The sequence below is a fragment of the Triticum dicoccoides genome, chromosome 2B (assembly GCF_002162155.2).
Source record: "Triticum dicoccoides isolate Atlit2015 ecotype Zavitan chromosome 2B, WEW_v2.0, whole genome shotgun sequence".
Taxonomy (NCBI): Eukaryota; Viridiplantae; Streptophyta; class Magnoliopsida; order Poales; family Poaceae; genus Triticum; species Triticum dicoccoides.
In genome coordinates, this window is record NC_041383.1 from 115,575,997 (window position 1) to 115,592,020 (window position 16,024).

Consider the following 16,024-nt stretch of genomic DNA (forward strand, 5'->3'; position numbering starts at 1 on the left):
CCCTCATGGACAGCCCGGGACTCTTCTGGCCCAACTCTTTTACTCTAGGGGCTACTTATGGTCCATAAAAAAATCATCAAAAATTGGCACATCAATTGGACTCCGTTTGGTATTCCTTTTCTGTAAAACTCAAAAACAAGAAAAAAAACAGAAATTGGCACTGGGCTCTAGGTTAATAGGTTAGACCCAAAAATCATGTAAAATAGCATATAAATGAATATAAAACATCTACGATGGATAATATAATAGCATGAATACTTCATAAATTATAGATACGTTGGAGCCGTATCAGCATCCCCATGCTTAATTCCTGCTCGTCCTTGAGTAGGTATATGATAAAAGAAATAATTTATGAAGTGTGAATGCTAGCAGGTGCACAAGTTTGATCAATGATAATTTCAATCACCTTTTCTAGCATCATTATATGTCATAACAGTAGCTCATCTCATAAAAGTTTTCATGATCAAGTAACAAGCTATTCACATGTTAAAGTATAGATCATAAACTTTCTCGAAAACTAACAAACAATGCTATTAGTCATCAAACAATTGCAATTCATCTTATTTTCGGGAAGGGTCTATGTAAGAGCTTTGATTTAGCAAACCCCACATACTCAACTAACATATAGTCTTTCACAATTGCTAACACTCATGTGATATTTATGGGTTCAAAGTTTTAATCGGACACAGAGAAAGATAGGGGCTTATAGTTTTGCCTCCCAACCTTTTACCTCAAGGGTAATGTCAACAATAATACTTTATGAAAACCTACATCCAAGTGGATATATATATCCGGATCGCTCCAACACAAAGTGCTTGCCAAAGAAAAAAGTGTAAAAAATGAAAGGTGATGATCACCATGACTCTTGTATAAGGGTAGAAGATAAAAGTAAAAGATAGGCCCTTCGCAGAGGTAAGCAGAGGCTGTCATGCGATTTTAAGGCTGGATGCACAAAATCTTAATGCAAAAGAACGTCACTTTATATTGCCTTTTGTGATAGAGACCCTTATTATGTAGTCCGTCTCTTTAATTTCTTCCCTATAACAAGTTTGTATAAAGCTTATTTTCTTTGCACTAATAGATCATACATATTTAGAGAGCAATTTTTATTGCATGCACCGATGACAACTTACTTGAAGGATCTTACTCAATCCATAGGTAGGTATGGTGGACTATCATGGCAAAACTAGTTTAAGGGATGTTTGGAAGCACACATAGTATTTCTACTTGGTGCAAAGAATTTGGCTAGCATGAGAGGGAAAGGCAAGCTCAACATGTTGGATGATCCAAGACAATATAATGTTTCGGATATAAAAAAACATATTCTATTAAGTTGTCTTCCTTGTCCAACATCAACCTTTTAGTATGTCATATTTTAATGAGTGCTCACAATTACAAAAGATGTCCAAGATAGTATATTTATATGTGAAATCTCTCTTCCTTCATTATTCTTTCATGAATTGTTCAAGTGACCAATTCTACGTTTGCTAACTTTCAATAAGTTTACTACATATACTTATTCTGTGTGAAGTCATTACTCCCCATGGTATAAGCATATGAAACATATATAAATTCAGATTTATGATATTCAATTCATTCAACCATTTAATGATAGGATATACGTGAAGCGCATGACTAAATGACAAACTACTCCAAAAAGATATAAGTGAAGAACACTGAGTAGTCAAATAATTAACTAGCCATGGGAGGATTCTTTTCAATTCAAGATTTCAGATCCAATGATTTTATTCAAACAGCAAGTAAAATTGAAAATACGCTCCAAGCAAAACACATATGATGTGACGAATAAAAATATAGCTCCGACTAAAGTATACCGATAGTTTTGAAGACGAAAGAGGGGATGCCTTCCGGGGCACCCCCAAGCTTAAGAGCTTGAGTCTTCCTTGAATATTACCTTGGGGAGCCTTGGGCATCCCCAAGCTTTGGGTCTTTCCGCTCCTTATTCTCCTCATATCAATATCTCACCGAAAGCTTGAAAACTTCAATCACACAAAACTTAACGGAACTTCGTGAGATAGGTTAGTATGATAAAAAGTAAACCATTCACTTTGGTACTGTCAATGACAAGGTTCATAATTGTTCTCACACAATACCTACTGTACCATATCATTTCTACAATTTATATTGAGAAATATACGCCATAGAATCGAGAAAACAAGCAAACTATGCAATGAAACAGAATCTGTCAGAAATAGAACAGTCTGTAATGATCTGAACAACAACCATACTTATGATACTCCACAAATTATGAAATAAATTTGTGGACGTGAGTAATTAGTCTATTAATCTTCTTCAAAAAGAATCAACTCAAAATTACTCTTCTGTAAAACATGGCAGCTAATCCCGTGAGTGCAAAGTTTATGTTTTTTACAACAAGATCACATTAACTTTCGCCCAAGTCTTCCCAAAGGTCTTACTTGGAAATTTATTGAAACAAAAGCTATAAAACATGATTACTACAGTAGCTTAATCATGTAAACACACAAAGACAACAAGGGTGTATATTGGGTCGTCTCCCAACAAGCGCTTTTCTTTAATGCCTTTTAGCTAGGCATGATGATTTCAATGATGCTCACATTGTTGGGGGTTGGGTGCGACATATGCCAATGGATGGCTTATTGTCGGGGGATGAACCCCGGGCAGGCAACGAAACCCGGATCCTCTTCAAAAATAGTGGGGCCCGCATCGCCCCTCAAACCAGCACACGCTCGGACGGGTCGCTCGACCCGGCAAGGCCCGCAGCCCGGCCAAACTCTCCGACCCGGCAAGGTACGTGGACCCGGCCTCAGCAACTGGTGCAAGGCAGCCGAACCCGACACAACCAAGGCTTCCCCAACAAGCCGACCCCACCTGTGGCTTGCGCAATCCTGCCACGGGTCAAGCTCCCGTCCCATCCAGGCCGTACAATGGGACGAGACCTCAATCACCGATGACCAAGACAACAGTGTTTCCACCCGTGCCTATGGTCAGCCGGAGCATGGCAACAGTGCCCCTTACCTACCCGCTGACCGGGGCTGGCGTGGCAACAGTGCTCCCGCCCTCACCGCTGACGAGAGCAAGCGGCAACCTGACGGAGAGCATTGTACACGACTCGACTCGACCACGCCCTGACGATCGACAAGACGGCGCACAGTCCCCCTAGGCACGCAGGGCCCGCACCTAGGTGAACCTGGCAAACCACAAGCCCTCAAGCGGGACCCAACCCGGTATCCCGGACACCGACAATACGGACCCACCGACTCGGCGTATTACCATTGTAACCCTGGGTGGGTTGATATATAAAACCCCCAGGAACCCATGCCTACGGGGGCATGTATGAGATACAAGACAACATGTGAAAAACAGAGACAAGGAAAACACAAGCAAGCATAGGACTAGCCACCAAGCGGCGACACCGGAGAGAAGGGGCAGCCCAAGCCTTGGCCAGCTTCCTTCCTCCTCCATACAGCTCCAGGAGCAACGTTGTATTATCGATCATCCAACTACACTCGGCAGGACTAGGGGTATTATCTCTCCGGAGAGCCCCGAACCTGGGTATGTCCAGCGTCCCGCCCCCGCTCATGCCAACCTTGCCTCTGGAGCCCACCAGCGCCCTCGAGCCTCCTCCTCTCTTTAGCCATCCCTTGGCATCTGCCATGCGCCCACCATGACAGTTGGCGCCCACCGTGGGGTAGCTCGAGGAGCTGGCCGGGAGCATGCTTCAGATGGTGCCCTTCTCCTACACTGACGAGTACGTTGCGCTGGCGGATGATGTTGTCAGCGCTCTTGCCACCTCCTTCGCCGCGCTGCGCATCTCTGATGCGTTCGCGGCTGACGAGTACCCCACTGAGGTGCTCAGCTACTCCGGCTCTCCCCTCTCCCTCGGCGGTGGCATTGCCTTCAGGGCGATGGACGTCCATGTGGAGGTTTACGTCACCGGTGATGGTGCCTCCTCCTCATCAAGCAAGACGAGGAAGGCCGCGGAAGCCAGGGCCGCTGTGGAACGGACCGAGCCATCTGATCCGCTGCGCACTATGATGCAGAGCCTCCGCATCCCCATCGGCACCGACGTCGACGCCACCAACATTGCTGAGGCCCGATCTCAGCTCGAGGAAAGGAGCCAGCAGATGCTGGACCTATCCGAGACGCTCGCCGCCACCAAGCGTCGCGTGCAGGCCGCTCAGATGGAGCACGAAGCCGCCCACAGATTCGCGCTCGCCACGGCCGAGCCAAGCCGGGTCGCCGACGTGCGTACCCAGGGAGGAGCGATCGGCCGGGCCCTCTGCACCGTCCGAACCGTCTATGAGACCCTAGTGAAGAACATGCACGCTGCGGAGGCAGCCGCGGTCGGCCTCGACCAGCTCACGGGCGAGGAGCTAAAAGAGCACATCGGGCGGATGTGCGAGCTCCTCCACGCCGCCAACACCCAGCAGGATCACCTCCACCAGCTCGCTAAGCCAGCGGGGTACGGCTCCGCCCGCCTTGGCGGACCCGGCGAACTTTTGCACACGGCTTCCTTGCCGCCCAGTGAGGCGCACTCCGGCCAAGCCCGGGCTTTGCGCAACCCAGCCGCCACAGCCGCCGATGTTCCGGGCAACGAGCCCGCCCCGGAGACCCAGCGCGGACCCGGCCAGCATGGCCGGCGTCCGGCTCCAGCCGACCTGGCCCCTCGGGGCCTGGCCGCCAGTCGACTCAACCCGCGCGCCATCGACGACGCCAACTCTCGCCACCGCCTCGATTAGCTCGCTTGCTCCCTGGAGGTGGAGGAGAGCGGCGCTATCGGGTCGGCGTGCTTCGGCCCACGCATCCGGGAGGAGCCTTTTCCCAAAGGGTTCGTGCTCCCCCATGACACCCCCAAGTACAATGGGACCGTGAAGCCAGAAGACTGGCTCACCGACTACACAGCCATAGGCATCATCGGTGCCAATCGCCGTCTCGCCATGCGCTACGCACCGCTCATGCTCCAGGGGTCAGCTCACACGTGGTCGAACAGTCTGCCGATGGGCAGCATCAACGCGTGGGTCGACTTCGAGGAGGCCTTTGTCCGCAACTTCACGGGGACCTACAAGCGATCCGGTCGCCCTAGCCAGCTCGCCATGTGCGTGCAGGGGCCGACGGAGACCGGTTGCGAGTACCTCACACGCTGGACCGAGCTCCAAAACAGCTGCGAGGCCGTCCATGAACTCCAGGCGATCCAGTACTTCATCAGCGGGTGCCGAGACGGCACCCTCCTCAAGCACAAGCTATTACGCTCCGAGCCGGCCACCATGGTCGCGCTCATGGTGACAGTGGACAACTACGCCAACGCCAACTCCGCCATGAAGATCCGGGTGGCGCTGGATGAAGCTGGCAAGGCGAAGCCGGTTCCTCCCATGAAGCCGGCCGGCGAAAGCAGCCGACAGCAGTATCACCAGAACAACAAGCACAAGGCCGACCAGCCGGCGCCACGTCCTGACAACCGGCTCGTCGCGGCCACCGAGCCCGTGGCGGACCCGGCGGCGAAGCACCGGCAGACCGGCAAGATGGCATGGTAACCCGCCATGCATTTCGAAGAGATGCTCGACGCCCCATGCAAGCACCACAGCGGCGCAAGACCCTCCACGCACACGCTTCGGCAGTGCGCCATCGCCAAGCGCATCATGAGGGGAGATGTCCCGCCTCCTCCGGCTACGGCTCTAGCTCCAGGCGCGGGACAGCTGCCTCCGCCTCCACCGCCGCCTCCCACTGGCGGCACGATGCAGAACGACGCCTACCCGGACCAGAACGCGGCCTACGTCGTCTTCACCAGCCTCGGCGACGACAAGCGCAGCGAGCGCCTTCTTCGGCAGGAGGTGAGCACCGTCGTCCCAGCCAAGCCGGATTTCATGCACTGGTCGGATCGCCCGATCACCTGGACCCGGGTGGATCACCCGGTAGTCATGCCGAGTCCGGGTGGATACGCCCTCGTCCTCAACCCCACCATCGTCGCGTGGCGCACATGCAAGTTCTCCCTAGTCCTCACCGACAGCGGCAGCAACATCAACATCCTCTACCGCGACATGATGACCAAGCTCGGCCTCAAGGCCGAGGACCTGGAGCCGACCCAGACAATCTTCCACGGCATCGTGCCCGGCCTCTCCTGCTCTCCCATTGGCCGGGTCCGGCTCGATGTCCTGTTCGGCGACAGCAGCCACTTCCAACGCGAACTGATCTGGTTCGAGCTGGTGGACCTGTCCAGCGCATATCATGCATTGCTGGGTCGGCCCGTGCTCGCCAAGTTCATGGCGGTTCCCCACTACGTGTACCTGAAGATGAAGATCCCGGGCCCCAAGGGCCTCATCACCGTCACCGGCGACTACCGCAAGTCCCTGAAGTGCGCCCGAGATGGCGCCAAGTTGGCCGAGTCGCTGGTCATTGCCAAGGAGCAGCGCCAGCTCGACCGAATCGTCGCCCTGGTAGGCGAGGCCTCCGCAGCGTCGATCCCGACCCCGGACCCGGTCGACGAGGCTGCGTTCAAGCCCTCCAAGGAGACCAAGAAAGTGAAGCTCAACCCAGAAGACCCCAGCTGCAGCAAGTACGTTTTCGTAGGCGCCCGCCTCGACAGCAAATAGGAAGGAGAACTCGTCGACTTCCTCCGTGAGAATCGGGATATCTTCGCATGGACCCCCAAGGACAGGCCGGGTATCCCGAGGAAGTACGCTGAGCAAAAACTTCACGTCCGCAAGGACGCCAAGCCTGTTCGTCAACCCCTACGACGATTTTTCCGAAGAGAAGAGAAGAACCATTGGTGAAGAGGCTGCCAAAAGCGCTTCATAATGGAAGTGTTTCACCCCGAGTGGCTGGCCAATCCAGTCCTCGTCCTAAAGAAAAACAAGACCTGGCTCATGTGTATCGACTACACCAGCCTTAACAAGGCCTGTCCCAAGGATCCGTTCGCTCTCCCACGGATCGACCAAGTCATCGACTCGACCGCCGGGTGCGAGCTCCTATCCTTCCTGGACGCATACTCCGGCTACCACCAGATCAAGCTGGACCCGGCCGACGCCCTGAAGACGTCCTTCATCACGCCCTTTGGGGCATATTGCTACATCACCATGTCGTTCGGCTTGAACAACGCTGGCGCCACCTTCCAACGCTGCATGCAGAAATGCCTGCAGCCGCAACTCGGCTGCAACATTCACGTGTACGTGGACGACATCATGGTGAAGACAAGCAGCACCTCACACTCCTCGACGATTTGAAGGAAACATTCGCCAACCTCCACGAATACAAGGTCAAGCTTAACCCGGAAAAATGCATCTTCGGCGTACCGGCCGGAAACCTACTCGGCTTCCTCGTCTCGAAACGTGACATTGAGGCGAACCCGGAGAAGACCAAGGCCATCGAGCGCATGTGCAAGCCGGCTCGGTTGTGCGACGTCCAGAAGTTCACCGGGTGCTTGGCCTCAGTCAGCCGGTTTCTAAGCCGGCTGGGCGAGAGGGCGCTACCCCTGTACTAGCTGATGAAGAATACAAGCCCGTTCGAATGGAACGGCAAGGCAGACGAGGCCTTCCAAGACCTCAAGCGCTTGCTCTCCGCCGCACCAGTCCTAGCCGTGCCGACTGACAAGGAGCCGCTGTTGCTCTGCATTGCCGCGACCTCGCGGGCGGTCAACACGGTGCTGGTGGTCGAGCGACCAGAGAAGGGCAAGATCCAAGCCGTCCATCGTCTAGTCTACTACCTGAGCGAGGTGATCTCCATATCCAAGCAGAACTACCCGCACTACCAGAAGATGTGTTACGGCGTGTACCTCACCGCCAAGAAGCTGAAGCAGTACTTACAAGAGCATTTCGTCACCGTTGTCAGCACGGCGCCTATCGGAGAAATCATCGGGTGCCGGGACGCCTCTAGCCGGGTCGCCAAGTGGGTGATCCAGCTAGCCGGCCTCACCATCCTCTATGAGCCCCGCGCCACGATCAAGTCTCAAGCCCTGGCCGACTTCCTTGTCGACTGGACCGAGACCCAGTACTTGCCGCCGCCTCCCGACTCGACGCACTGGCACATGCACTTCGACGGGTCCAAGATGCGACTCGGTTTGGGGGCCGACATCGTACTGTCATCCCCGAAGGGCGACCGGCTCCACTACACACTCCAGATCCACTTCGCCGCCTCCAACAACGTCGCCGAATATGAAGCCCTTGTGCACGGCCTCCGGCTTGCCAAGGAACTCGGCATCCGACGCATTCTGTGCTATGGCGACTCGGACCTGGTGGTGCAGCAGTGCTCCGGTGAATGGGACGCCCGCGACTCCAACATGGCAAGCTTCCGATTCCTCGTCCAGAAGCTGTCCGGATCCTTCGAGGGCTGCGAGTTCCTCCACGCCCCATGCGCGGAGAACGAAGCAGCCGACACACTCGCCAAGATTGCCTCGTCACGACAAGCCATCCCGTCCGGCGTCTCCCTCGAGCACCTGTGGAAGCCGTCCATCAAGCCATCACCGGATTGCGAGTCCATACATGTAATAGAAGACCCGACCTCACCTCAAGACGGCCCGAGGACTGTTGAGCCCGGCCCAGGGGCTGCTCAGCTCAACCCGGCCACCGTCGACCCGGACCCGGCCGTCGCCATCCCCGACCCAGGGGCTGCTCAAGCCGGCTCGGGGACTGCTGACTCGAAACCCACCCTGGTGGCCGTCTTCGCCGTGGTTACAGCTCCATCTTGGGCCCTCCCAATATCAGAATTTCTGGAGAACGGGATTCTCCCCATGGACGAGATCGAAGCTCGGCAGGTGCAGCACCGGGCGTCCGCCTACAGCATCATCAACAACGAGGTCGTCAAGCGCAACTCCACTGGCGTGTTCCAGCGCTGCGTCAAGCAGGAACAAGGCATCGACATCCTCCTCCACATCCACCAGGGCAAGTGCGGGCACCACGCCGCATCGCGATCCCTGGTGGCCAAGGCGTTCCGCCACAGTTTCTATTGGCCCACGACCCTCGAAGACGCCGAGTCGCTCGTTCTCAAATGTGAAGGGTGCCAGCGCTTCAGCAAACGCAGCCACCAGCCGGCGTCAGCACTTCGCACCATACTGATCGACTGGCCCTTCACGGTCTGGGGACTCGACATTATGGGACCCTTCAAAACCGCTCGAGGCGGCATGACGCACCTGCTAGTGGCAGTGGACAAATTCAGCAAGTGGATTGAAGCAAGACCAATCAAGAAACTGGACGGGACAATAGCCGTCCGGTTCATCAAGGACATAGCGGTGTGCCACGGCATGCCGAACAGCATCATCACCGACAACGGCACCAAATTCACCAAGGGCGCGCTCGAGCAATACTGCTCTGTCTCCAGCATCCGCCTCGACCTGGCCTCCGTTGCGCATCCGCAGTCCAACAGGCAGGTCGAGCGGGCCAATGGACTCATCCTATCCGGCATCAAGCCGCGACTCGTCGAGCCACTCATCCGCTAACCCGGCAGCTGGCTCAACGAGTTGTCGCCCGTTTTCTGGAGTCTTCGCACCACACCGAATCGGTCGACCGGGTTCACCCCGTTCTTCCTCGTCTACGGAGCTGAAGCCATCTTCCCGACCGACGTCGAGTTCGACTCGCCGCGCATCGCGATGTACACTGAAGCCGAAGCCAGAGAAGCCCGCGAAGATGGTGTCGACCTGCTCGAAGAAGCCCGCCTCCTGGCGCTCAGCCACTCGGCCATCTACCAGTAAGGCCTGCGACACTACCACAACAAGAAGATCAAGCCCCTCGCATTCCGCGAGGGCGACCTCATCCTCCGACTCGTCCAAGAACAGGTAGGCCAGCACAAGTAGTCCCCTCCATGGGAGGGCCCATTCATTGTGAGCAGAGCCTTGCGCGATCGCAACGCCTACTATCTCATTGATGCATGCAAGTCAAAGAAGCGCAAGAAGGACACCACCGGTGAAGAAACGACCCGGCCGTGGAACGCGGAACTCCTCCGCCCGTTTTACAGTTAGCTGCACGAGTGTATCTATCATCGCCTTTTGTAAACGCATGAAACTACGGGGTCCCCAAATGAAACTCGGGGGCTGCCTTTTGCCGACCAATTTATAGTGTCCCTATGCATCACTATACCACTGAACCCAGCCACCGGTCCGACTCGCTCAAACCGGAGGCTCGGGGGCTGGCCGGCTCGGTCGCCACCTCGCCACCTTACTTGGTGATTCCTAAGAAAGTTAGGATGCCGCGGTCCCCCACTTCGCCCTAAAGCCACAGATCCAGCTTTGGCTGTCGGCTGGCAAGCACAACGGGCCCAAGCTCCTTTACGCTTCATACACTAAGTCAAAGGCTGTTGGGTCGATGAACCCGGCCCGCCATTCATCAAATGAACAGCCGCACAACCGGCTGCTCGCCAACCGGCTTCGCTGGATTGCCGCCAGCCGGCCCAGTGGGTGTTTCACTCGCGCTCAATGTTTCGAAGGACCCAAGTCCTGTGCGCTCCTTTCAAAGAATCGAACTCCTTGTCACGGACCGGAGCCTCGGCCGTCTGAATCGCGGTGGGGGGCGGAGGTTTGAGAAAGGGAAAGTGCATGAAACCGGTCCGAAAAACGGAAGGCAAAAAGCAAAGGCACTCACGACATTTACACACAAATACTTAACAAAAGGCCCACGGCCGGAGTTCATTACACCCTAAAAAACCCCGAGTGAGTGGGTGGACCTGCTACTTAACAAATTTTGCAAAAGTATCTCAGGCATCTCCAGCACCGCGTCGCGAAGTCGGCGGCCCTCCCCTGGCGGCCTCCGGGTCCGGCGTGTCGCCGGTGTCCTCCTCGGCATCCGCGTCACCGTAGACGCCCGTCTCCTCCGAGCTCCCCTCCGGATCGTGGAGAAGCAAGCCATAGTCATCGCTATCCACGGCCCTGCCGTCTTCCATCCGCTCCGGATGGAACTCGTCGTGGAAGGCGAACTCGGCGATGTAGCTGGCCCGGGAGGCGATCCGGCCGGCTTGCTCCTGCATCAATTGCTCCGAGCTGGCCCGCTTGCCCATCAGCGCGTCTAGCTGAAGATCCGGATGCCAAGATAGCGCAAACCGGAGCGCCATCTCGGCACCGGCACAAGCGGCGGAGACACGCCACTCGCCAAGACGGTCCGGGCCCGTCTCCAACCAGCACGCCAGGCGCGTGAAGCTGCTCGACACGACGGCGCCCGGCCAAAGGGCCGTCATCATCGTGGTGCCGGCCCAGGACAACTGCTCCATCTGCATGCCCAGGACCCGCAGGCGGGCCTCAGCAGCGGCGATGATCTCCGGGAAGGTCCAGGCCGTCCGCGGATCCGTCCGGGACCCAACGATGCCGGTCTGGTCGCGCTGATAGCGGACGGCTTCCTTCGCCAGCCGCTGCATCTCCGGGAAGGCCCCTGTCACGAAGGAAGAAGCAAGTTAGAAGAACAACAAGGAAGAAAGGCCGGGTCCCGACACAGCAAACTACAAAAAACAACACTTACTGGAGAAGGACTCTTCCAGGTGCTGCGCCTCAAGCAACATACCACGCCACTCCCGCTCCATGGTGCGGTCGCGCTCCTCGAGCGGCTTCTCCAGATTGGCCGCCTTGGCAAGGGCCGCCTTCATCTCGGCGTCCTTGTCTTTGGCCGCCTTCTCGACCGCCTCGCGGCAACGGGCTTCGTCCTGACGGGCCCCCTCAGTCGTGGTGACACGCCCCCGCAGGCGATCCACCTCGGCCTGGAGCCGGCCCTTGTCGTCGCCAGCTGGCCGCGCTGCTGGTCCGCCTTGACCAGGGCCTACTGCATCTCCACCACCTTGTTGGCCTCTGCCTTAAGGAGCTCCACCTCGGCCTTAAGACGGCTCTTGTGACCCGCCAGCTGCTCATGCAGCCGGTTGGCCTTGTCAAGAGACCTCGGGCCGCCGCCGCCTCCGCCCTCGCCTGTGCCGCCTCGATGCCAAGACGGCCGGTGTCGGCAACAAGCCAGTCGTAATGATGACCGGCCCGGAGCAGCCGTGTCCGCCACGACAGCACCTCGGCTGTGAAAAAGAAGGATTCGGCAGAAAAAAAAGCAAGACATAAGATTTGGTACAACTGTTACATAGTTGGCCCGAATCTCGGGGGCTACACCCAATGGGTGAGCTAGCGTGCCCCCACTAAAAAAGAGCACAAGAGTACCTGCGGCGACGCGGAACTCCTCCTCCTTTTTGGCGAGCTGCTCCATGAGCTCCCGGTGCTTGCCCAGCAGACGGTTGTAGGCGGCAACCCGGAAGGCGCCGGGATGCTGAAGAAATCAGAAGTCAAAAACAAGGCCGACACTCTAAAGATTCGACCCAACTACTACGTAGTTGGCCTGAACCTCGGGGGCTACACCCAGTGGGTGCGTTGGCGCGCTCCCACAAAGAAGAAATTACAAGAAAAAGAAGAAGACTTACCAAAACAGCGTGCTCTAGGTCGCGCGTCCGCTCCACCTTGGCCTAGGCGAAGGCCTCAAGCCGCTTCGTCCGGCCTCGCAGGCGGCGGCTGACGGCGTCCAGTGCCTCCTCCTCCTGGGTCTGAGGACCGAAGACGGCGGCGCCCCCGCTCTGCGCGGGCTGTGGCACGGCAGCTCGGCGCCCTCCCTGCCGGGGCACCAAGGCGTGCCCCCTGCTGGCCACTTGCGATGCAGCCAGCACCTCCTCCGATGCCCCTCCCGGCGCCGACGACGACCCGGACGCCGGGACGCCCTGCGTCGCCACCACTGGCCCGGCTTCCGAGGTGACCTCCGGCACCGCCGCCCGTGGTTCCTCCTCCATAGCCGGCGGCGCCTCTGGCGCCGCTGCCCGCAGCGCCTCCTCCAAGACGACGCTGCCTCCACCACCATCAGCCCCCACACGCTCGACCACGTCGTCCCACGGCGGGGTGTCGTCCCCCACCTCCACGACCTCCTGGTCGAGGATCACCACCTCAGCCCGGCCTCCACGGCCGCGCTCCCTCACCAACAACGGCTCAAAGACCGTCGCCGCCTCCACCGTGCCCTCCGGCATCTCGCACCAGGCCGGCTCCGCGTCGGCTCGCGCCCATGCCGCCGCGGCGTCGGTCCAAGCTTGGACCGAGCCGCCTCCAGCTCTGCCTCGGCCTGGTTCCTGTCCCGCCAGGCCAAGGCCTCGGCGTCGTTCAGGTCCAGGCCGAGGTTCGAGTCTCCCCGTCCCTCCTCCTCGGCCTGGCCGGCGAGGTCGGACCGGCTCCTGCGGAACGCGTCCCCTTCGGCGACGCGGCTTCCACCGCCGCCCTCGCCAGCGCGATTAGCGACCTGAAGAAGAAGGCAAAATGAGCAAAAAAAGAAACAAGACTAGCTCAAAAAATCCAGGCGCAAACAAGAAATGAAGCTTACCCCGTCAAGACTGGGACCGGGGTTGGCCTCCCGTGCCCGCCACCGCACTTCTTCTTGGTCGGCCTCCCAGCCCCCGCCAGGTCCGCCGTGCGCTTCGGGGCCCGGGGTCGCGGCGTGACACTGTCTTTCCCATGCGGGCGGCTCGGTGCTGCCCCATCCGAGGACCCGGCTCCGCCCACGTCGCCACCTCCCCCGCCCAACGCCACTACACCAACAGCCAGTGTTAGCATCGCCCACGTCATGCCATGATCAGCAATTCAAGACACATGAAGAGAAGAAAAAACACAGAACTTACCCGCGCGACGCCCAGCGCCGGCGTCGGACTCGGCCACCTCCTCCTCGCTAGGAGTCCCGGGCTCCTCTGGCGCCACCGGTGCCACCTGGGATGGAGCCTGGGCGTAAGGATGCCGAATCGTGTTCAGAAGTATCACCCGCGTCGCGTCAGGACGAATGAGAAGGTGCGCTACAGCAAAGTAAGAAGACCAAATACTCACCTATGGCGCCGGGTTCGACTCGCTCTACGGCACCTTGGTGAACCGCCAGTCCTCTCCAAGGTTGGCCTTGGAGATATCGTTCACACCGCGCGCAATATGCTCCGCGGACAGCCGCGTCGACCCCATGCGGTTGTGGTCCTGAAGGCCGATCATTTCGCCGATGAGGCAGGAGCGCCTCTAGAGTGGAAGGACCCGGCGCATGATGAACGTGGCAAGAAGGTCGGTGGCGGTGAGCCCCTCCTGCGTCCTCATCACCGTCACCCGCTCGTAGAGGTTGACGATCTCCTACGATGGGTGCCGGAGCAAGTAGCCCCAGTTCGTCTTCGCCCACGGCGGCGCGATGGCGAAGGGTGGAAGGTTGATGTGGTCCACGCCAAGGTTGCGGACATAGAAGAAGGAGTTCCTCCACTTCTTGGCAGAATCCTCCAGCGGGATCTTGGGGAAATCCTCCTAGACCACTTCGAGATGACGGCGGCGCCACAGTCGGCGAACTGCCAGGCCGACGGGCCCTCCTGCTTCAAGGAGAAGAAGCGCGCCCAGAGGTCGATCGTGGGCTCGAGCGCCAGGTACCCCTTGCAGAGGGTGACGAAGCCGGAGAGCTGGACCATGGTGCCGGCGCCAAGGTGATGCGGCTGGAGCCTGAAGAACTCCAGGAACACGCGGAAGAAGTTGCTCGTCGGCCGCCCGAACCCGCGCTCGAAGTGCGTGTGGAAGACCACGCGCTCCTGCTGCTCGGGCTGAGGCCTCTGCTCACCGCGCGATAGGTGAACACCGACGTTCGTCTCCCGCAGCAGGCGCCGCGAGGCTCGAAGCTGGATGATATCCTCGGTGGTGATGTTCGAGCCCATCCAGGAGCCCGACGGCAGCGCCATGGATAGAAGAAGGAGGAAGAAGATGGACGATGGAGGAAGTTCTTCCTGGAGCAGCGGGCGCCGCAGTGCGTCGGCTGCAAAGATAAGAGCGAGAGCAAAGGGACAACATGGCGCGAGCAAGAATAATGTCCGCCGCCCCCTACCCCCCGATTTATAACCCTCAGTTCAGACGTGGTGGAGTGGGATCGTCTGCATTTGCCCATTCCACTACCCCGCAATAAGTGCGCACGTACACGCGCAGTAACTGCTCATGGAAACGCAACCGGCCCCCAGACGCCGCAATAAATCCGCGCGCGTGGGCCAAGGGCGCGCGGCAGCGGGTCCCAGCCCGTCACCCAGTCACGTCATGCGTGTTGCCTATCAGGCCCCTCCGGCTTCCGGCCGCCATGTGGCGCCCGCGCAAAGCCCGAGGGATTGCCCCAAGATTCGGTGGACTCCTCGGTTCCCGCCACGGTCGGGATGCCGCGAGCCGGTTTCCGAGAAAACCGACACACAGTGGGTGTTGCCGGACCCGGCGCTTGCAGAATCTGGCTTGCTCAAGGAGGGAACTGTGAAGGCCCACTCATCCGAAGACGGCGGACCTTCACAACTTCGGGGACTACTGTCGAGGGGATGAACCCCGGGCTGGCAACGGAACCCGGATCCTCTTCAAAAATAGTGGGGCCCGCATCGCCCCTCAAACCGGCACGCACCCGGCCGGGTCGCTCGACCCAGCAAGGCCCGCAGCCCGGCCAAACTCTCCGACCCGACAAGGTACGTCGACCCAGCCTCAGCAACTGGCGCAAGGCAGCCGAACCCGACACAACCAAGGCTTCCCCAACAAGCCGACCCCACCCGTGGCGTGCACCGCAATCCAGCCACGGGTCAAGCTCCAGTCCCATCCATGCCGTATGACGGGACGAGACCTCAATCACCGATGACCAAGACAACAGTGTTTCCACCCGTGCCTATGGTTAGCCAGAGCGTGGCACAGTGCCCGTTACCTACCCGTTGACTAGGGCTGGCGTGGCAATAGGGCTCCCGCCCTCACCGGTGATGACAACAAGCAACAACCTAACGGAGAGCACTGTACACGACTCGACTCGGCCACGCCCTGACGATCGACAAGACGGCGCACAGTCCCCTAGGCACGCGGGGCCTGCACCTAGGGGAACCCAACGAACCACAAGCCCTCAAGCGGGACCCAGCCCGGTATCCCGGACACCAACAATATGGACCAACCGACTCGGTGTATTACCATTGTAACCCTGGGTGGGTTGATCTATAAACCCCCCCAAGAACCTACGCCTACGGGGGCATGTATGAGATACAAGGCAACCTGTGAAAAACAGAGACAAGGAAAACACAAGCAAGCATA